This window comes from Microtus oregoni, unplaced genomic scaffold (genome assembly GCF_018167655.1).
Source record: "Microtus oregoni isolate MIOR12 unplaced genomic scaffold, Mior012 000021F_ref0000039, whole genome shotgun sequence".
Lineage (NCBI taxonomy): Eukaryota > Metazoa > Chordata > Mammalia > Rodentia > Cricetidae > Microtus > Microtus oregoni.
Window position 1 is genome coordinate 5379688 of NW_024543080.1, and position 22813 is coordinate 5402500.

Sequence of the window (22813 nt, forward strand, 5' to 3'; positions counted from 1 at the left end):
CATTGGTTAATAAAGAAGCTGTTTTGGCCTATGGCAGGGCAGAATATAGCAAGGTGGGAAATCCTAGCAGAGATAGAGAAGGAAAGGAGGCAGAGTCAGGGAAATGCCATGTAGCTGCTGAAGGAGAAAGGTGCCAGAACCTTACTGGTAAGCCACAGCTTCATGGTGATACACAGAAATAGAAATGGGTTGAATTAAGGTGTAAGAGCTAGCTAGAAATACGCCTGAGCCATCAGCCAAACAGTGTTGTAATTAATATAACTTCTGTGTGATTATTCGGGTCTGAGCAGCTGGGAACAAAAGTGCGCCTCTGTTTACATCTTCTTACAGCAGATGGTAATTAACAGAGACCCACAACTGGACAGTGTGCGGGGGGGGGGGGGGGGAGAGAGAGAGAGAGAGAGAGAGAGAGAGAGAGAGAGAGATTCAAGCACTCAGTCCCAAATGGAATGTCTTCCTTAAACTCCTCCCCTCAGGGCTCAGGAGTCTGAGCAGAAGAGGAAGTGGGAAGGTTGTTAGAGCCGGAGGTGGAGGATGACGCCATGGAAACAGACATCTTCCAGACACAACAGGACTGATGCTCACGAGAGATTACAGCAGCACATACAAGATCAGTCCAGGTCTAAACCAAACACGAGCCATGGGCTATCTGCAATGATAAGGAAGAAAAAGTGAAAACCAGTTTTCTCCAGTGGCATGTCCCTGTGTACCAACTACACCTCAGCGCAGACTCTATGATGATCAGGAGGAGCTGGTCAATGAATCCCCTGTTTAGTGGTCTTTTTATGCTTTCCTATTTTTAATTTTTTTTTATTTTATTTTATTCTCTGGGGGTTTTGTTGTTGTTCAGTTTTTCTGAGAGAGAGAGAACATGAAGTTGGGTGGGTAGGGATGTGGGGAGGATCTGGAACACAATAAAAAATATTGTGTAAAATAATTAAGATACCCTCAAAACCACTCTTGAGCCACCGCATCACAGGTTCCCAACCCCGCATTTAATTGACAGCAAGCTAAGAATGCATAACTGTTAAACAACTCAGACATTTGCCAGAGTAAAGGATTCAATACAACCCCCACCCATGACTCTAAAATGGAACCTTTATGTTTTCAACTGAGATTTAATTAGATTCCAGGGATTCCTGGCAATCTCTCAACTCATCATCCAGGACCTACTTTTTGCAAGATAAAAATTCCATCAAGTGGCCCTGCGAGCTGATGCTTATCAGGAGCTTGCTGCTTCTCTCCGCCATTAAGGAGGCACCAGGAGGGCTCTGCCAGCAAGAGAATGAGAGGAAAGTAATTGCGCAGTGACCTTACTTAAGAGTATCTTTTCCCAAACTCCGCACTGGGTGGCCCAAACATTTTGAAACCTGTACTTTGAGACCCCCCCTCATATGAGCTGTAGCTCCGGGTCTTTCTCAGCTGCTGGGGTGGGGACACCCCCCACACCTATCATCTTTATCAGCTTGCCATTTTTTCCTTCTTTTCTGACCTATTCTTCTCCCCTGAGCCCTGGAACTCTGATTTGCTTTTTCCTGTGTGGAATTTGTGGTCCAAATACCTTAATCAGTTGAAACTTGGTGCTGTGTGAGAGAGGGGAAGCCATGTCAACCCAGGTATTCGTATCACTACAGCCTCTCGCCAGCTCTAGACACCCTCCCTGCTACTTTATGAGGATGGGTTAGCTGCTGCTAAGTGTCCATTAACGAGGGGTGAAAGACCAGCTTCTGTTGGTAGTTGATTTTTTATGCATATTAAATCAGCTCAATAAAGGAGCGCCTTGTGTTGTCTGCTGAAGTTTGGGGTGTAATGGCCAGACTACTTACCCGCTTAACCACCTCCCCAGCCCCCAGTGTCTGTATTCTCAACTTCATTACACTGCAACCTCTTTAAAAAAACCTTCCCTTCCAGGCTCCCACTCACTCAGGCTCAAAGACTGAGAACAGGAGGAGCTGTGGGTGACTCTTTCAAATTCTTCACTGGTGTGTCTGTCTTCTCAACTAGACCGAATTCCTCCAGGGCAGGGACGCTGGAGTCATTTGTTGGATACACAGGGCCTACCACAGTCTTGTGGTTCATCTGGAACGCTCACTAAATACCCCAGGATTCTTTTCTTGCAAGGGTGGGAAGGTTGAGTGTTGTCCTTTACCAGACAGAGTAACTGCAGGAAATCAAATTATCCTCTCTGGCAGAATAGGCAGACAGAACCGGCTGCATAGCAGGTGGGGGAGCTCACAAACCACAGCAATAACTCCACAGCTGGCTGGGAGTAAGCCCCAGGACCCACACTGAGACCAGATAGGAGGAATACCATAGCTTGGCCTTCTCACTTTCCAAACATCTGTCTCCTATTGCCTTGAAGATGGAGAAGCACAGCCTGTGGGGTGAGCTTCTGGACGGCAATGGGAAGAGTGCTGGACTCCGCCATGGTGCAGGGTGCCCCCACGGTGCTGGGCATCGCCATGGTGCAGGGTGCCCCCACGGTGCTGGACTCCGCCATGGTGCAGGGTGCCCCCACGGTGCTGGGCATCGCCATGGTGCTGGGTGCCACCACAGTGCCGGACACCGTCACATAGTGCATTTTTCTTGTGATCATGCTGAAAAACTGCGAGCCAAGCATGCTGACCACTTCCGGGGCTGGGTGACAATGACATGTATTTGTCGTTTGGTGTGCCACCATTGTCTCCCTCAGGACATCACTCTTCTTCTTCTGCTAACTTTCTATTCCTTTGAATAAGTCTAAAGGACGCTACATCACTCCGTTGCTAAGGACAATAACCAACACTTATTGAGCAACTGGCTTTTGCCTGACATTGCGCTTAACTAAATTTGTGAATCCACTTAGGATTCAGGCCAGTGAGCTACCCCATCTCAAGAGAATCCAAGGTGAATAGTAACTACAGAACATTTAAGACTGACTTCTGCCCTTCGTGCAGACCCTCACGCACCTGCAGCCCATAATGCGTCCAAACTAAAAGAAGAGTAAATAATATTTGTTTGTGATTTTTCTTTTCTTTTGAGATGGAGTCTCATTGCACAGCCTTGGCTGGCCTAGAACTCACTCTGTAGTCCAGGCTGACCTCAGACCCACAGAGATCCACCTGCCTTTGCCTCTCAAGTGTGAGATTAAAAGCGTGTGCCTCTACACTGGGTCCTGCGTGCTGTTTTTCATATCCAAGCAATTAAAAGGTAGACTTTGATGTACTTATTTTACAAGATTGTACTTTTTTAATACAAAAAATTTAGCAGGGTGGGTATGTTTTAAATAATCTCTATCTTCTTAAATTCATCCCTGATTTAGGACAACAGCATCCTGTAAGATGATGTGTAACTGGCCAAGAGATTCTTTGACTCTGTCTTTTGCCGTGGAGCTGATGAGCTGCTCGAAACCAAAGGGAATGTCTGGAAACAAGAAAGTACTGGCTTTTATTGTCTGAGACAACCACCATTGAGTGTCTCTGGGATGCCCCTAGACCATCTTCCATTTTTAAGTGCATTAAATTAAACATTACAATTAAATTACAAGTCCATTACAATTAAACATTTCTTTTGACATTAAAAAAATTTATGTGTATGGGTGTTTTGCCTGTATATATGTCTAAGCAACATGTTCATGTCTAGTACCAATAGAGGCCAGAAGAGGGCGCCAGATCCCTGAAATCAGACTTAACAGATGGTTGTGAGCCCCCATGTGGGTGCTGGGAATTGAACCTGGGTCCTCTGTAAGAGCAGCTGAACTCCTTACTGTTGAGTCATCTCTATAGTCTCTAACCATTTCAATGCAAGATAGACTTCTGCCTTTTGTTAATAGTCTTAGCACCTATCTAACCCTAATGTTTCTGTCCCCAGTTAGCGTAGAATAGGGAATAAACTGCCATGGGGTTGTTTCTCAAGACAGGTTACATGTATAAAAATCATAACAATCTCAACCTCTTCATTTTTATCAGACACGGAATATAGCAGGGTCACAAGTTTGAGGGATTTATATTATTCTCAAGGGAAGAGAAATTGAAGGGTGCATATTTTCCCAGCTACTTACTGCAAAAGGCAGGAAGCCTTCAAGATTAAATTGGCAGACAGTGCTGGAGTTTGCCCCAAAGGCCATCACATTCCATCTAGGATGGCCTGGCCTTCTTGGAAAGAGCAGATTGTTTGATGGTCTTGCTCATGGCTCTCGGCCTTCCCTTCGTGCCCTGGAGTGGGAGGTGACTCACATTCAGACATGTCCCCCACATGTGGACCAGGTTAGATGGCAGGTGGGGGACTGTGAGGGCCTGCAGACACAGCCTGCCAGTTGGGAGCCGTTTACTAAGTGCCATGCTGAACGCCTTGTGGGAATCTGCATTTAATCTCCACGAGGAAAATCTAATTATGACTGACAGATGAGAAAGCTGGGACGTCTCATCTCCAGCATGCTATGGCAGTTCATGGAGAGCAAAGGATCCAGTTTCCCAGCACGTCTATAAACCACTGCACCACACTCGGATCCAGCACGTCTACAAACCAGTTCACCACACTCGATCCAGCTCGTCTATAAACCACTTCACCACGCACTCAAGGGAAAGGTCTGCATACAGCGTCAGTTTAGAAAGAGTTTTGCGTGAGGTTCAGTTGCAAACTGTTTCCTCAAAGAGAACACTTTTTATGTAACAGGATTTCATTAAATTATAAAATCTTCACAAATACCTCCACAGGGCAAGCTCTTCTTTGGTGGTGGTGGTGGGGAGACATGGTTTTATGTACCTCACATTGGCCTCAAACTCGCTTCTTAGTGACCTTGAACTTCTGATCTATGTCTGGTTTTGTTTTATTCAAGGCAAAGTTTCTTTCTGTGTTGCCTAGACTACTCTTGAACTCCTAAACAATCCCACCCTCCCAAGTGGCTAGGATAACAAGCATTCTCCTGGTTACATTAGTTCATGTTTACTTACTTTTATGATGCAAGATATTGAGCAGGGTCTTGCGAATGTTAAATTCATTAAATCCATGCCTGACCACTGAGCTATGTCACAGGATCGAATTTTCAAGTGTCCCCCAAAATAATTATTTCAAGGTCACTGTTTGGCTAATGTTTTAATAAAAAATTCTGTACATTTATTACATAAAAACCCCAACAAATGCTACATTCAGAATACTGAAAGTAGAAACTGCAAAGCCAAGCAAACAGTACTGCTATTGGTCACTACTCAGGAAACATAGGTTGTCACAGTGCCCCAAGTTAATATGGGAAAACGAGTGCACTCCTCAGTAAATTTTCCTTTCATATATGCGAAATCCACCTCTCCCAAATACCAGCTGCGCAGTGCCAGGTCCCCAGAGCATGCTAGCCCCTGTTCATGTGACACAGGGAGAAGCTTCTGGGCTGGGGCACTTGTTAACCTGGTCCTCACTGCTGCATAATCTGTGTAATGGAAGCACAGAGGTGCGAGCTGAAACCCTCTTGCGACCTGTGCTATTACCTAGAGACAGACCCTTTCCCTGGGTTTACACTCTCTACCTTGTGTTTGCCACTTATGCCTAGAAAAACAATGATCTAAGCGAAAGGCAGCCACACACATTTTCCTACACCACCTGCTTGTGTGGCATCCCCTTAAGGTAATCACTGACCTGAGGTACAAGCCTATGAAGAATGAAGACCCCGAAGGATTGAAAGTCAAGCTGTGGAAGATTTGCCTTGCTAACAGGCTTCATATTAAAGGATCAACAGGTTTCAGACGTAACTTCCAAACTTGCTTTGCAAAGACTGCTCTTAGTAATCAACCACTTATAAATATACCTGTTAGCTACTTTTCCACAGTGTGGATTTTGATATAAATTATAAACAATGATAAAGTAAGCTTCATCTAGTCAATGAAATCCTAAGATTTGGATCCACCTCTCACAGGTCAAATGGACTCCGGTCAATCAACAGCCTAAGCCTCCTGAGGGGAAACTCCAGGTATGTTTCCTTTAAGTTCTTTAACTTCTGTCCCTAGCTTACATCTGTCTCGGCAGAGTGCCACTCAGCTGGTAGACACCATCCAGAAATCATCTACAGACTACAAACTGCTCCAAAGGTGATCTACACCAGTGCTTTGCCTGCACATAGGTCTGAGCACCACATGTGTGCCTGGTGTCCATAGAAACCAGACGAGGATATCAGATCTCCTGTGCCTGGCATTACAGACGGTTGTGGGTGCTGGGAATCGAACCTGGTTTCCTCTGCTGAGCAGTCTCTCCAGCCGCTGAACCGAGCTGTCTTGAGCAGCCCCTTTCCAGCAGGGCGCCACTTTGGCTTTTTTATTTCTTACTGGAGCCTTTAGCAGGAAAGAGCTCATCCTCAAGTCACTTTTTCTATGACATCAGTACAAGGTTTGAAAAGCTACTTTTAAATGATGCTAATCTTTCCAATAACTATTGCAAAGAGGATGGTGGTGCACACCTGTCTTCATCAGTGTTCTGTTGTTATGAAGAGATACCATGACCATGGCAACTCTTAAACAAGAAAGCATTTATTTGGGGCTGTCTTCCAGTTTCAGAGGTGTAGTCTTTTACCTTTATGATAGGGAGCATGGTGGCATACAGGCAGACATGGTGCTAGATAAGGAGCTGAGAATTCTATATGTGGATTCACAGGCAGCAGGGGGAGAGAGAGGGAGAGAGAGAGAGAGAGAGAGAGAGAGAGAGAGAGAGAGAGAGCGCCACTAGGCCTGGCTTGGGCTTTTGAAAGTCCACCCCTAGTGACACATTTCTTCCAACAAGGCCATACCTCCTAAATAGTTCACCAACTAGGGACCACTCATGTAACTATATGAGCCCCTGGGGGCCATTTTCATTCCAATCTGACCCCCATTCTCCACACCGTGACCCCTCTAGGTTTGTAGCCATATCATAGTGAAAATACATTCAGTTCAACTTCAAAGTTCCCATAGCCTTTCACAGTCTCAAGACTCCTTAAAAGTCCAAAGTCTTTTCTGAGATGAAAGGCAATCTCTTAACTCTAATCTCCTGAAAAATCAAAATAAAAAAAGCAGATCACACACTCCCAACACACAATGGCATTGACTATACATTACCATTCCAAAAGGATGAAGGGGGCATAATGTGGAAATACTGGACCAAATCAAGATTAAAAAAACCAATAAAGGCCGGGCGGTGGTGGCGCATACCTTTAATCCTAGCACTCAGGAGGCAGAGGCAGGCGGATCTCTGTGAGTTCGAGACCAGCCTGGTCTACAAGAGCTAGTTCCAGGACAGGCTCCAAAATCACAGAGAAACCCTGTCTCGAAAAACCAATAAAAATAAAAATAAAAAAATAAAAAAAAACAATATAGTAAACTTGAAATCCTGTATCTTTCTGTCCAGTTACAAATAACTTAGATGGTTCTTTTCTTTCAGCTTTGCTGACTGCAATGTATTTCTCTCTTTTGGGCTGGTTCCACATCTGATTAGCACCTCCTCCAACAAGGACACACCTTTTAATCCTTCTAACCCTTCTAATCCTTCCTAAAGAATTCACCACCTGGGGACTACACATGTAAATATATGAGCCTGTGGCAGCCACTCTCCTTCAGACCACATCATAGCTTTTTATAAATGTGGGTTATGGAGGATCAAACTGGGGTCATCAGGGTTACATGGGAGCACTTTCACTCCGGGTCATCTTGCTAGTCCTGCACTACTTTCCTTGTTCAAGTGTTTGTTTTTCACATCTATCTGCTCTCTGCCTTTACTTTTCTCTATAAATCTGCCTAAAAACCGCAAGTAATAATCATGCCACAGCCCATGTGTTATGCTCTCAGGTGATGTGGAAGTCCTTCTGTATATGTGTTGCTTTTATTGGCTAATGAATAAAGAAGCTGCTTTGGTCTTTGATAAGGTACAATAGAGAGAGCTAGGTGGGTAAGACTGAACTGAATGCTGGGAGGAAGAAGGCGGAGTCAGTGAGAAGCCATGTAGACTCGGCCAGAGACAGATGCACCAGAACCTTGCCGGTAAGCCACAGCCATGTAGTGCTACACAGATTAACAGAAATGGGTTAACTTAACAATATAAGAGTGAGACAGAAATATGCTTAAGGGTTGGCCAAACAGTATTGCCAATAATATAGTTTCTGTGTGATTATTTTGAGTCTGGGCAGCTGGGAATGAACCAGCGGCCTCCACCAACACTCATGAAATTTCTTCAGTCAAATTAATTATCCCAAAACTTTTGCATTTGGCTTCAATGAAAATATCAGGACATGGGAAGAACATTGCTGTATTCTTTGCTAGAATGTGATACAACTCTTCTTGTCGAGCTTTCAATAAAGTCTTTATTCCTATCTGGAACATCAGAAACCATTTCCACTGCCCAGATTCTCTTGGCATTCTTATTTTTCAGATTCCCTCCAGGATTCCCCATTAAGTTCTGCTTACCGTGTCCCAGGGCTTGTTCACAGCTCCAGATGTCATATTTCCCCAGGGAACCAGGTAGGTTTTCACAGGAGTCACTTCTGGCATCAATTTTCTGCATTAATTACTTTTACCTTACTGTAACCAAACAGTTGATAGAAACAGCTTCTTGGAGGAAAGATCTATTTTTTGGTTCAGGGAATCTCATTTTTTTTTATTGGAAAAGATTTACATAGTATAAGATCCCTGCTGTTCACCTAGAATGAACTAGGAAGCAAAGAAAACAGGCCATGAACAGGGGCAATGGCTGTAACCTCATTGCTCTGTCCCCAGTGAACTACTTCCATCAGGTGGGCCCTACTTCCTAAGGACTCTACAATCTTCAAAATATCACCACAAGCTGGGGACCAAGTGCTCTGATCCTGAGCCTGTAAGAATACCAGATTCTGACCATAACATAATCAAGGGATCGATTGGCCCAAATGAACTATGCTGACCCAAAATTTACTGAGAGACAAAGTCCTAAGTAAACATATTGTTCAATTTCTAGGACACTTCTGTTGTATTGTCAAAGTAGAACAATTAATTCCAAGTCATACAACTTCAGTCAGTGTTGTTCAACCTAGAGTGAAATACTAAAAGGTAAAATTTGGTTTTGCCACAACTAAGAAACTCTAAAGAACATAAAATTATATAAGACCTCTTTCCATACTAAATAGAAGGTGTGTGTGTGTGTGTGTGTGTGTGTGTGTGTGGTGTGTGTGTGTGTGTGTGTGTGTGTGTGTGGTTGTTAAATCTTTGATAGAAGCTGGGAAGTGGTGGTGCACACCTTTGATCTCAGCACTCAGGAGGCAGAAGCAGATGAATTCCCACACGGCCTACAGAGCAAGTGCCAGGATAACCAGGGTTACGCAGAGAAACCCTATCTTAAAAATTTAAAAAAGAACAACACCAAAAACTGATCGAGTGGACTGAATGCAAGAGTAATAATGAAGGAGAGTGAGAGAAAATAAACAAAAACAAGGGAGAGAGAGAGAGAGACTTCCTCACAGGGGGAAAATTTGAGTTGACTAAGAATTTACTCACAAAACACGAGTTTTAAGCAAGAAGCAATCAGATCTATTTTCAATCAGAAGAGAAGTTTTCTATCAGTAAATAGGAGTCAGGGCTTCTGAATAAATCCAATCCAGTCACAGAGAAACTGAATGACGTCTTAGCTCCCCTGACATTTGGAACTGTACAAGTTTATTCATGTCCATGTTTACATATTCTGTGGTAAATCAGCTACACACATGCTTTGTCTCACCTTTCGGAATGAGTTATTAAGTTCTCCCGCTAACAGGCTCTGTCTTCAGCTCAGGAGGTGGGACTGACCTGTCAGAGGACACAGTGATGACTCTTCAGCTGTCGCCCCCTGCGTCTGTCTGCAGTCCCTTCACCAGGAATGCTCACGATGCCCAAATCAACAGAGCAATCCCGCCACCTCCTGCAGAACCTGGCTCAGAAAGACAAGCCTCAGCCAACGAGCCCTTGCCGCTTCCCTCTCCATGGGGCCACTTCTAGGCCACCAGCAGCCCTGTGACCCTCTCAGGAGTCATGGGAAGAATTGACTGCTGTTGGGAGGTGACACTGAAACTCAGAGCCGGCCTTAGGTTGACATCGATACCACACAGGGCAAAGCGTGGCTGGAAATTTCCTAAATCAAAGCAACCCTGGCTCCTTTACTCTGAGTGGTTCAGAGCTGAATTAGTCAAGGTCTTGTGTTATCTCAGCCATCGGGAGTTGTTCATTTTTAATTCTATGCAGGGGGGAAAATCCGCTTCAAATGTTATATTTAGAGAAGGCAGGTTTCTCAGCTCCTACATGAAAATAGATGATCTCACCTCATAACAGTGACCTCATCCTTCAGTGTTTTGTTCTAGAAAGCTACTCATGGTGGAAAAGTCAATACTGAAATAAAAGAAAGTTCTGGGCTGGGTATGGAACCCAGCCGGTAGACTGACTGCCCAGCCTGCATCAAGCCTAGGATTGCATGCCCAACACTACATAAACCAGCTATGGTAGCACAGGACAGACAATCCCAGCACTCTGGAGATGGAAGCGGGAGGATCGGAACTGAAGGTGTCTTCCTTAGCTGCACGGAAAGCTTGAGGACAGCTGTGGATACACAGACCCAGTCTAAAGGAAAAGAAGATAAGAAAGGGAGGGAGGAAGGGACAGGGGTGGGGCGTGAGACTCCTAGCCTGCTGCATCTGCACACTTCATATTTATCCTCCAACTGTGGTGTCCCACTTCTAATGACCCCTGGAGCGTAGGCCTATCTTTTCTCTGTTCTCTGTCCCCTTCTTTCTTCACTAGGGTTAAAGGAGAACAGGAGAAGGAGGAAGCAGGGAAAGAAAGGCAGGTCAGCGGGTGGGCAGGCAGCTGCTCTGCGCCTTGCTTTTGTTCAGCTGGGCAGAGCCGTCCTCATTAGCTCTCACAGAAAACCAAGAATGTGTGTTCCTATTATTCGGGGATATGGGGTGACTCCAAGAGAACAATCCATTCCTTAAATTCCGCGGCCGGTAGCTCATGCCCAGGTGACGCAAACAGTGCACGCGGCTCAGAACAACCGCTTGCTCTGTCAAGGGTATCTCAGCTGGCAGCTCTGGCCCAGGCTTTCGCTTCATGCCACTCCTGGGCTCTTCCGGTAATCTCTCTGACCAGAGTTCAGAATAAGCCAGTGCCCTTATCAAAGGACAAGCATTTACGTTATGATGTGGCAGTTAAAAATAAATGCCCAGAGCTGCTGATGCCCCAGCGAGGGCTACTCTCCTGGTGGGCAGTACACCTGATAGTCCCCACTGAGGCCGTCTCTCCCACGCTTGGATAGTTCCTTGCCTGGTGATGTTTAAAGGCAACCATGATTTTCAGAGGGCCATGTTTCCAGGGTTCACTTCTGTCTTAGTTACTTCTTTTATTGCTGTGATAAGGCACCATGACCAAGACAACTTATAGAAGAAAGAACTTATGGAAGCTTGCAGACCCAGAGGGTGAGTCCATGACCATACTGGTGGGGAACACGGCATGATCTTGGCAGGCATGGTACCAGAGCAGTAGCTGAGAGTTCACATCCTTATCCACAAGAAAGAGGCAGAGGGAGCTAACTGGGAATGACGTGGGCTTTTGAAACAGCAAAAGCTACCCCCATGACACACTTCCTCCAAGGAGGCCACACCTCCTAAGCCTTCCCAAACAGTTCCACCAACTAGGGACCAAGCATTCAAATATATGAGCCTATGGGAGGCATTTTCATTCAAACCCTCACATCCTCTTTTCTGTTTACTCAGGATAAGAGACACATCACACGGGTTGCTGCAGTAGAGGCGGGGGTTGGGATGAGGGCACAGGAACTACCTAGTTTTTATATTTTACTTCATAGTACATGTGGGTCCAGGGAAAGCATCTAATTCCTGAAGCATGCATGCAACTCACAAAGCATCATGAGGTCAGGAAGAGGCTTAGACACAGTCCCAGGCTGCTCTGGGGGTGTAAGCACTGTGCAAGACTCAGGAAACGGCTGAGAAGGGGGAAGTCAGAAAAACTGTCTCCACTGTGATTTGGGGCTGGGGCATGACTGTGTTGACCAATGAAAGATTGGGCCCACATCCATGTTGAAGCAATGATGGGCTTGGAATTAACACCTGACAGTTAGTGCTTCGAATGATTCTGGAGAAAGCACTTGTAGCTGATACACACTTGTAACCCCAGCACTCAGGAGACAAAGGCAGCAGCTGCTCCTGAGGTCCAGTTGGGCTATATAGCAAGTTCAAGGCCAGTCTGGCTACACAGTAAGAGCCTATCTCAAAGAAGACAAGACAAAGCACCTACAACCGGGCGATGGTGGCGCACGCCTTTAATCCCAGCACTCGGGAGGCAGAGGCAGGCGGATCTCTGTGAGTTCGAGACCAGCCTGGTCTACAGAGCTAGTTCCAGGACAGGCTCCAAAGCCACAGAGAAACCCTGTCTCGAAAAACCAAAAAAAAAAAAAAAAAAAAGCACCTACAAACTACATTAAGAAAACAATCACAGGCTAGAATGATGGCTCGCCAGCTAAGAGCACTGGCTGCTATGAAGTCAGGTGCAGTGGCATACTCCTTCTATCCCAGCATTTGGGAGGCAGAGGCAGGTGGGTCTCTGCAAGTTCAAGACCACCCTTGTCTACATAGTGAGTTCCAGGACAGCCAGGACTATGCTCGTCTGCTTTTCTACAGGACCTGGGTTCGATTCCCAGCTCCACATGACAGCTCACAACCATCTGTTACTCCAGTTCCAGGGGATCTGACACCCTCTTATGGCCTCCTTAGACACTAGACATACACATGGTGCACAGACACAGATGCAAACAAAACTCCCATACACATAAAATAAAGTAAAAACAAATCTTACAAAGACAACAATCCCATTAGAAAATGGACCAAAGGTGTGAAGAATTTATTATGAAAAAAAAATAAACACATGAAAACATATTTGTCTTCATCAATTCAACGTCATTGGCCACTGGGTAAATGCAAATTAAAACCATACTGGGACGTTATTACATTCCTGCTAGAAAAATTAAAATAAAAACTTTTATTTTAATTAAATCAAAGGCTGGCAAATATGGGAGAAACCTGGTCTCTCACATTAATGGCTGAAACATAACATGTTACAGTCACTCTAGAAATAGTTTGGTAGTTTTTTTGAAAATTAAACATATACTCACTCTATGATCCAGCAACTATACTCCTGGATATTCACCTCAGAGGGATGGAAGCTCATGCGCACATAATCATCTGTTCAAAAATGCATATGACATAACAGATACACACACACATACACACATATGTAGACAGCAGTAGGTGGCCTGGAACTTGCTATGTAGATCAAGCTGTCCTAGATCTTAGAGATGCCCCTGCCCACGCCTCTCGAGTGCGGGGACTAAAGGAGTGGACCACCAAGTCTGGCACTAGCTATATTAGTAACCGTACAAACTGTGAACAACCAAGATGACCCTCAAAAGTCCAGTGGCCAAACAGTTGACACTCACACCATAACATATTCCTCAGCAATTTAAAGGAATATTTGCACAACAATCTTAAAAATGACAAAATTGGAAAGAGAAGACAGAATAGTGGTGGAGGGTTAGGGATGGGATGGGAGGGAGGGAGTACATAGCACAGCTGTAGCGTGAGGGGCACATTTGCTGTAAGTGATAGTTCTGTGTGCTGGCTACACACATGCATTGTGCCAGCATCAAATTCGGGGCTTTGAAATTGTTCTATAATTCTGCAAGATTGAACCGTAAGGTAAAGGGCACATCAGATCTCTGATGGTACCCCTGCTCCCCCACATTCTACCTTTAAAATTATTTTAAAATTTGACATTTTCTGATACAAGGTCTCCTGCATCCCAGTCTAGCCTCAGACTTCCAGTATAGCTGAGGGATGTTCTCTTTTTTCAGAACCCAAGCTCTCAGGAGCTGCCCATGCACCCAGGAACAAGGAGTGACAGGGACACCTGTTCCCCAGCAGTTCTGGCTACACAGTCCCAGCAGCTGCTCTTGGAAGGGCTGATGCTGAAACCAGACACCCTCCCACGCAGGTGCATCCTGGGGAGTACTGTTTCATTAATTACAGGAGGATTTCAGTCCAAAGAGCCCATACAACTTAGGTCCTCCATCTCCACATCCCAGCCACTGGTGGTCCTCTCGGCTTGGGAATCCCTGGCGTTGTGATCTCCTTTTGGCTGGCTCATCGGCTTGTTCCTGTGCTGCCCAAGCAGACTTCCCTGGATTTTACCCTGCCTGGCCTATGCCCACCTCTCCCTTGGCTCTCACCAAGGCCCAAAATGTCTGAGGTTCCCTACGTCTTCTCTTCAGTAGATTCTGCCTCATAATCTCCATGAAGATGGGGCTCTTTCCATTCATCTCTGGGCCCTGAGTGCCGAAGGACTTGCTTCATCCACCACCGATGCTCTGTGGTGATCACTCCAGTCCTCTAAGAGCCTTTCCTCCTAAGTACACATCAGACTGTGTACTCCTCTGGGGTTCACACGCTCTGATATATACTCCTCCTGGGCATACGCGCTCTCTCTTCAGATAAAAGCAAAGCCACGCCCGTACCCCTCTGGTCCCCACTAACAGCTGCCCTGTCTCTCCCCTTCTTAGTCTTGCTTCGCATCTGGCTTGCTCCTTTGCTCCACCCACTTTATAGCCATGTATCTTCAAGCTTTTCCATCCCGCAGCCCCCAAGCAACCATTTGTTCAGGCCACAGATCCCCTAAAGTTCCACAGCCCACTGGTGTTCATGGTAAAAGCCAGGCTTCCCTGCGGAACGCTGCCTGCCTTTCTCCAGTTTCCAATCCTCGCGTCTGCACCGAGCATGGCAGCTCCCCAGACAAGTCTCACCCTGGCAGCTGATTCCTCCACGGCCCTGAAGAGTCCTCTAGTGGCTGCCACTCTTCCTGGAAACTTGCTCGAACTCTCTTAAGCTGTGCCAGCACTGCTTGCCCCCAACACAATGCCCTGACAGCCTAAACACTGACAGCCTAAAGGCAAAGGAATGTTTTTCTTTCTTATTACGATTTTTTTTCAACTTTTATTTTGAAGTATTTTTTAAAGAAATATTTTAAGTCTTTGAAAAGGAAAGGTCCAATGAACATTGTAGACTTTTCATCAACCACTAATCCCTCAACAATCACTAATTAAGGAAACACCCAACAGTCTTGCCCATAGTCAGATCTCATGGGGGCATTTTCTCAGTTAAGACTCCTTGCTCTTCAACAGCTCTAGCTTGTGTCAAAGTTGCCACAAAGTAGCTAGCCCAAATCACAAAGGTGACACCATCCTGTGGGGGACTGAATGAGAACGGCTCTCGAAGGCTCAAATATTGGAATGTTTGCTTCCCAAATTGGTGGAACTGTTTGGGGAAGATTAGGAGGTGTGGCTTTATTATAGGTGTGTCACTGAAGGTGGATTTTGAGGTTTCTCTTTTGTTATTTTATGATTTATTTATCTCTTTATTTTATGTGTATTGGTGTAAAGGTGTCAGATCCCCTGGAACTGGATTTTCAGACAGTTGTGAGCTGCCATGTGGGTGCTGGGAATTGAACCCGGGTCCTCAGGAAGAAGAGTCAGTGCTCTTAACCACTGAGCCATTTCTCCAGCCCTTTTGTCTGTCTCTTTTTCTGCCTGTCTGTCTGTCTCTTTTTTGTGTCTGTCTGTCTGTCTCTCTCTGTCTCCAACTCGTGGGTCCGATGTGGTCTGATGTGCTCCATCACCCATGCCTGTCTGCTGCCAAGCTCCCTGCCATGATGGTCATGGACTCACCCTCTGAAACTGTAAGCAAGCCCCTAATTAAATACTTTCTTTTATAAGTTGCTTTGGTTATGGCATCTCTTCACAGTGATAGTAACGAAGACACATCCTTTCTTAGTACATCATACCAGAAAGCACTTACGTGTGAGTTGATTACCAACACCCATTGGTGGTAGGTTCTTTAGAGCAAAGGAATGTAACAATACTTACTAGGCTTGTAAGTCCTTTACTGATGCTTGAATAAATAGATAAAAGAGAGGCATGAATTACTGTATTGAAACCAAAAGACTTAAATAGGATAACATGTTCAACTTTTTATTAGTCACCTTTATTGCTTTATTTCTCCTCTTCCTCCTTTTTCTCTTCCTCTTCCTTCTTTTTCTCCTCCTCTCTTTTTTTTTTTTTTTTTTTTTTTTTTTTTTTTTTTTTTTTTTGAGGCAGGGTTTTGCTGTGTAACCCTGGCTGTCCTGGAACTTGCTCTGACCTCAAACTCAGAGATCCACCTGCCTCTGCCTCCTGAGTGCTGGAATTAAAGGTGTGCGCCACCAATACCTGGCTCATTACTTCTTATTGATCACATCCCCAGGGTGCAGGGACAGTGTCATCTCCACTTCTACAAAGTTCACATTCTGTATGAAATGTGAAACTTACGTCAGCAGAGGCCCTAGCTTGCGCGGCATTCAGCTGTGATTTCAGGACCCAGTTAGCAAGATGGCAATATGCATTTTTTTTTGTTTTTGTTTTTTTGAGACACAGTTTCTCCGTAGTTTTGAAGCCTGTCCTGGAACTAGGTCTTTAGACCAGGCTGGCCTTGAACTCACAGAAATCCACCTGCCTCTGCCTCCCAAGTGCTGGGATTAAAGGCATGGGTCACCACTGCCCGGCCTGCAATATACAATTTTTAAGGTTAAATTGTATCTTACTTATTTGAGCACTATATTTTGTTTCAAGATATTTTATTTAGGTTCTAGCAGCTCAGAGTAGTTTCTAGGACTAGCTAATATGTCTGTAAAGGCAACATTATAACATATTTCTGAAACCTGTGTATCTGTTTTCTACCCATCCTCTTTCTTCCCATCAGACCTCTTAAAACCCCAGAGCTTATTAACTTATATAAATATATATTGATTAGAAAAACACCTAGCATATCATAGTCTACAGCAGAACCTTCAAGTGTGAGCCAACATTTGGCACCATATTTTTCTGGGCCTTCTCTAGTACCACCATTGCTGGAAGATTTGCCTCTACACATGAACCAGGTAAGCTCCACATCTCTCAGAATGGAATTCAGTTGATACATTCATGTTGTCTGCCCATGAATTACATTTTTCTATTTTGTACAGTTCTGTTAATGCCATCTAGTCTTCCAATAGCCTGATGCTATATATCTTAGTTATTGTTCTGTTGCTGTGAAGAGACACCATAACCAAGGCAACTTATAACCTTTAATTGGGGGTTTGCTTACAGTTTCAGTAAGAGAATCAGTCCATGACCATCATGGCGGGGAGCACGGCAACAAGCAGATAGGCATGGCACAGAAGCAGGAGCCAAGAGCACACATCTGACTGTACACCCAATAACGTTGACTACTACTAGTGTTGCTATCATTATTAAAATCTTCATCATCAACACTTTGTAAAAACTAAGCAAGACTTGTAGAGATATGCTTGGGCTCTTCAAAGTCTTGAAACGCTGCCAAGAGACAGAGAGATTAGATGTCTTCTCTTTGACCCGGGAAGTAGTTATAATATCAAGGACTATAAATTATAGGAATCTAGATTTAAGATCCATATATAGGAAACATAATTTTAATAGAGTTATCTGTAGATCAAAGGCTTGCTTTGGGTGTAGACATCCCAGGGGACTGGAATATTCAATCTTACTTTTGAATGGTTCTTTGAGATTTAAGAACTAGCTGGGCGTTTGAGTTAGATGACCCAAAGAAATACAGTCCACCATAAACTACATCAATCAACCCCAGGACCACAGTTTGGTGAATGATTAAATTTGAGATGTTGAAAGCAAATTAAACCATCTGCCGAGCTGTCCCCTGCACGCCCCTGTTAGGTGTCCGTCCAGGTCTGCCCATAGCCACGAGAAGGCAAGAGATTCAGCAATGGGATTTCACTCCAAACCATGCTCAGATGCCCGTACGAAAAGCACGGGACTGGTTATAGGGCTTTCAGCTGTAAAACTCATCACTGTGTGTGTATGGTAAAATCACACACAAACAGCCCTGGATACTCTCCTAGGAGACCCCTCTTTGGCACCTGCCTCTCTATAGGCCGAGTTCCTGTCCCTCTAGTATTGGGCTAGGCCTCTGATTTAGCACAGATGAAGGCATTAGGCGGGACTTACATAATAACATGTGTGTGTGTGTGTGTGTGTGTGTGTGTGTGTGTGTGTGTGTGTGAATTCTCTCTCAGTGCGAAAATATGCTTATTTCTTGAGAGACAAGGACAGGGGGAAATTCATGTGGTCCCTTCAGGACATCAGTGAGCAGGAGCCTTGGCTCCCAGGATTGTGGCCTCCACATTGCTGTGTTGTTTGTGTCTTCTCTTGCTCCCAGCTACTCAAGACACTTCAGCGATCGAAGGAACTGGAAGGAAAAGAGCTCAGAACACCTGGAAGCCAAACGGGCTTCTTAGCCAGCTACCATCTCTCATTTCACTCTTAAAGACGATTTAACTTCCAGCCCCTGGAAATGTACTCTGCTCACTCCGCAGGCTCCTTTCTGAGAACAGGCAGCCCTCACTGATGTCACCGCTCCTCCTCTCTGCAGCCAGAAGCTCTCAGAGGCCACTGGAAATCCTAGTACCGCACTGGTCATACAGGTGGGCCTACGGCCTAGGCAGAGCCAACCAGAGACCTCTCTTGGGATTTCTGTATTTCCAATCATCCCTCTCAGTTCTATTAGAGGGCGTGCTATATCTGGAGCTTGGCAGCCTTGTTCCCAGTCTGTGGGCACAAAAAAGATAGCCAGCAGAGAGACATGGTATGGAGAAACGGACAGTGGGTTCTTAGCTTCACCTTTGGCACAGATCCTGTGACCTTTGCTGTCCACGATCTCTTTGACCTTTGTGTCCCATTTGAGTGAGTTTGAGAGAGAGAGAGAGTGAGTTTGAGTGAGTCTGACTCACTAATAACAAAAGGGATTTGACTATAGCCCTCAAGGCCCTGTACCAATCCCGATGTTCTCTAGCAAATGAGAACCCACAGAAATAGACTTGGATGCCTGGTCTGGCTCTTGCTAGAGCACAGGCTTAGAAAAAGTTACTTCCAGACAAGCTCCCCAGAGCACTGCTGACCATGAGGAACCAATCCTGGCCTTTCAATCACACTGATGATTTAGTGGAAGGGAGAAGGAGGGAGGCGAGAAGAGCACATGAAGGAAAACCCTACGCCTTAATGAGACCTTTCTGCTCTTTGCTTCCATTTCAAAGCCATTGAAAAGGCTCCATCAACAACAGCACACTAAGCTAAGGGGATATTTGGTACAGGGGCTGATACGGGGTGAACATCATATAGACAAACAGTTCTAGTCCCTGTCCAGGGAGATGGTCACAGAAGATTCTGGAGGTCTTAAGATGTAGACATCCCAAGGTACCTCTCTTTTACATATCAGAATATAGGACAATTTGATATTTCATAATGATTCCTAAGAGTTGAGGTCTTATTTCTTACTCAGAACACCCCACTCCTACATAATAACCCCACGATTTCTGAGGATTGAGTAGACATTAACTTACAATTTATGTAACTCTCTCATTTTATTTATTTTTAATATTTAAATTACAATTGTTTCTTATTTGTGTATGGGCACACGTGTTGTGGAGCCCCCATGGAGGTCAAAGGGCACGTGTAGGAGTTCTCTCCATCCACAGCCTGGCTCTGGGGACTCCACGCAACCTGTCGATTTTAGAGGCAGGTGTGTTTGCCTGCTGCACTATCTTTAAATCTCTCGATTTAAAAACTTCCTCTGCGCTAATAAAATGTGAATTAAGAGAATTTAGCACAATTGATTCTTAGCATTTACCTCATAAGGAAGAGTTCCTGTGCCATCCCTACATCACTGACTGTACTCAGTGCCCCAGTGACGGGGCTGACAAGGGGCTCTGCTCATCTCCTCTACACAGATTGTGACCTAGAGTCACCTGGTGACATGTCCTGGCTCAGAGTCCAGATCTGCAAACACCAGTCTTTCCCTCTCTCTACTAACAGACATCAGTTCTCATTGATCTGGAATTAGCAGACCGGAACCCATAGTTCAGAAATTTGTAAAATGACAGACAAGCAGACTTCTGTCTAATCCAAATGTCCCCAAACAGGCCCTTCACAAATCTCCCAGTGAGGCACGCAGGAGAGATTCCTTGATTTCATGGATAAAAATCATGAGTTTTGTGGTTCCGTTGGTAAGAGTACATTTAGTATACATAAAGCCCGGGGTTAGCCCTCAGCACTGACTGCCCTCAATGTCAGTACTGGAACGGCAGAGGCGGAAGGGTCAGGAATCCAAGGTCACACTCGTCTGCGCAGAGTTTGAGGCCAACCTGGGATACATGAGACCAGGTCCCGGGGTGAGGGGGAAGCTAAAGCATGTTTCTAGCATATTCTCTATAAAGGGATGAGTCGATTAGACCCCTGAGAAGCCACCAAGAGAGCTTCAGGTGGTGGAGCTGTGCACACTGGGCCCATAGATGGCTGTTCCACACTTGGGATCGGCTGTAATGGTGGATTCGGGCCTCCGGGAGGCATTGTGTGTTTAACAGTCCAGGTAACTGTGGGTGCCGATACCCATTAGGGGCCACATGGAGCACACTGGGCTGACTTGCCAGTGTCCAGACTGCCCACAGCAGACGTTTGCCCCTGAGAGTTTCTTACAGCAGAGGACAGGCAGCTGTCACTCAAAAGCCTCATTTCTGTCCTTGCAATGGTGTTTTGGGCACTAGGATAGTTGAGATTGTCTGCTGTGGGATATTTGCACACTGTGTGAAGGTGCATTGCTATGACTGGTCTAATATAAAGCTGAACGGCCAATAGCTAGGCAGGAGGTGTGTGTGGGATTTCCGGGGAGAGAGAGGAAGAGGAGGAGAAACCTAGGCAGAGTTCTGATGTGCTCTAAAGCTGAATATGTGATTGAGCCGGGATAGCTCAGAGGGAGTTTCCATTCCTACAACCCACTCCATGAGATTTTTCATCCGTGGGTTGGGGCTGGAATTGTAGGTAGCAACCTCCATGAAAGCACCTAGAAATTTAGGCAACCAGAATTGGAGACCCATCCGGGTTCTTACCTAGAACTTTCCCTGGTAGCTGGCACCAGCAGTGCACTGTGGGACTAAGAGGTGTCCTGACCACAGAGTACCTCTCTGCTGGGGTTTCTGGTTTTTGTTTGTTTGTCTGAATTCTTCTTGTGGGTCAAGAGCAATCACCCAAGGGTGTCCACCGACTTGCTATTCTGTGAGTGTGTCTCTTGTGACTCCTGCAGGGGACATAGAAGGTCAAATCCAATGTCCCTACCACAGAGCTCCAGTCCTTCCTGGCATGACATCACCTCTGTGCTCAGCTCTGTCCGCTCTCAGCACAGGGACAGTGTGGGGTGGAGCTGGGGCATGACTTGGATTTTAGAAAGATTGACTATTTTGGAGCGAGAAGCTGACTGAGTAGATAGAAATGTGCTGTAATCTTTTGTAACAGGCCAGGCTAGAGATGGAGAAAGACTAGGGACGAAAGATGGAGAAAGAGTGTGCGTTTGAGTCTCGGTAGGAGGGGAAGCAGCAGGCTGGGGCCCAGATCAGAGAGGGTGATGGGTGGAAGGACCTGCCACTTCCAGGAAGGCTCCAAATGCACCTTCCAAGAAGGTTCTTGGTGAGTTTCCACCACTCTGAACCGAGCTGAGCTTTTCCAACCTCTCGTTACCTTTGTTTCCATGTGTGAGCCGTTCTCCATCATGAGAAGTGGCAATTCTATTTCATGTCAGTTATGTTCTGTGTCAAGCTCCATGCCAACACCCTGTGATTTCTACCCATCGAGAGTCTGAGACTAGGTCAAGACCAACTCATCATGCCCAAGACCTCAAATTCATTATTTACCAGGTAGATGGCAGTGATACACCCATCCTAGAAAAGAAGACTAACTGCCGAGCTTCTCAATGTGACTGTAAATTGTCAATGGGGAACCTATATCTCAACAAGTCCGAGCTTTAGCTTGCATGGTTTTAAAAATTACTTTTATTCCATTATTTGTGTGTGTGTGTGTCTATGTACACATGGGCTTCCAGGAAAAAGCCAGAGACAACTTAAAGAAAGAGGTAAATTCCCTCTACCATGTGGATCCCAGGCTTGGTGACAAGTACATTTACCAACAGCCATCTCTCCAGCCCCATGAATTGGTTTTGAGATATAAAATCCAACCCCAGTCATTTATTGGCACTGTATATCCAAGACATTTTATATTCTCAGCTCACTAATTCCACTGGGAGGGCAGATCCAAGTCACTGTGAGAGGCCTGGTAGTGAAGGTCAGCAATCCCAGCAACTCATGAGGCCGAGGCAGTGGGATTGAAATAGAGGCTACCAAGTGAGTTCAAGGGTACCCTAAGAAATTGGAATATTTTTTAAAACGTAAGAAGAGAGCTGGAGACATAGCGCAGTGGTAGGACGTTGATCTAGCATACATGAAACCCTAGATTTAATCCCTACAATCCCCTCTTCCCAAATCCAAACCACGTAAGAGTTGAAGGGCAACAGATAACTAGAAATCTAAAAATAACACTCGACTTATGAATCAGAAGTGAATCGATTGGTAATAGCATTCGGAAGCCCATGGCCTAAGGGTTCAGAGACTGAAAAATGTACAATTGTTTTAAAAATCATGGAATCAATCTCTCTCTTTCTCTCCCCTCTTAAAACATCTCCATTATATTTTGACTTTGTCTGTGGTGGTGGTGTCAAGCATTCACATGGAAGTCAGGGAACAACTTCTAAGAGACCATTCTCTCCTCTTCCACATGGGTCCTGGGTATCCAGCTCCTCAGGCATCAGACTTGGTGGCAGCAGCTTTGACCTGCTGAGCCATCTTACTGTTACCTGCACTTAGTTTTAAGCTGC

The 22813-nt window shown here is 45.3% G+C and overlaps 1 long non-coding RNA gene and 1 pseudogene across 1 annotated transcript; both read right to left on the reverse strand.

Annotated features, from left to right (window-relative positions):
* Positions 1-22813, reverse strand: part of LOC121460658 — a 112868-nt pseudogene that overhangs the window by 25962 nt on the left and 64093 nt on the right.
* Positions 421-9776, reverse strand: LOC121460698. The gene is made up of 3 exons (XR_005976097.1): positions 9679-9776; positions 1174-1271; positions 421-649 (listed from the first exon to the last, which is right to left on the reverse strand). It is a non-coding gene; the product is annotated as an uncharacterized LOC121460698 (long non-coding RNA).